Source organism: Empidonax traillii, unplaced genomic scaffold (genome assembly GCF_003031625.1).
Source record: "Empidonax traillii isolate 1590-97213 ecotype Southwest subspecies unplaced genomic scaffold, ASM303162v1 scaffold225:size1387458, whole genome shotgun sequence".
Lineage (NCBI taxonomy): Eukaryota > Metazoa > Chordata > Aves > Passeriformes > Tyrannidae > Empidonax > Empidonax traillii.
In genome coordinates this window covers 1,152,708-1,153,664 of record NW_020955418.1, presented here as the reverse complement: position 1 = coordinate 1,153,664, position 957 = coordinate 1,152,708, and positions in this window count along the sequence as shown.

Here is a 957-nt window from a genome sequence, read left to right as displayed (position 1 = left end):
TTTTCCCAGGCTGTAATTACAGAGAGGCTGTAAAGTGTGTGCAATTGTGTGTGCAACACTTTTATAAAACACCGTTCTTCAAACTGTTTCAAAAAATTTCTACTCGATGGAGAGATCTGCACTAGCTTCAGGCAACACGCAAAGAACTAAAAAAGGTCAAACTCGTCCATTACTCTATTCTGGGCAAGACAACTGCCCTCAGTTGCATTTCTTTAACAGAGGGAAGAACTTGACCATTTCATCAACACAACAGTATTAAAGAAAAAAATAACAGACACCTTCATCCCATTAGGCATTTTAGCAAAAACAGGCCAAGAGAAAGAGGGAGAGGACAAGGAAAGAAATCAGACTATCAGAGGGTGTGTTGGTCACGGGTAAGATCAGAAAACATGAAAAAAACCACAAATCTTAACACACAGAGGACACTGGTGCATTGCAATGCTGGTTATGGTTAAAGAGACTGCACAGCTCCTACATCTTTGTCCTTGAGGCTTCGTTAAAGTAAGACTCACAACTTCAAGTTCATAAACTTCAAGTTCATAAATCAAATGGAAATGACAGTAGTGCCATAAAAACATAGGTAGAAAAATAGTGCAAAGCCAAGGGCTGGACACTTTCTAATCTGTCACAAGTACCCCAAGCACTACCATTAGTGCTCTTAAAGAAAACACATACAGAAAACATTCTTTCTTTATTATAAATGGCAGTTGCCTGCATTGCACTCTGTATTTAGAATGGACTGACTACCTTTGTGCTTCCCTTCAAAGCTGGGGGGGAAAGAATAAATAGAGCCTTTCACACTGGTGAGCGCTGCCTGCCCTCCAGTCAGGACTGGTAGCAAAGTCAGACAGGATTTATAAAAGAAATCAATTAAAAAGGAAAACAGACAGCATCATTGAAGGCCTTTGTCCTTGCCGGTCTGCTCAGCAGACTACGCTTTCGTCAAAGAAGAACACC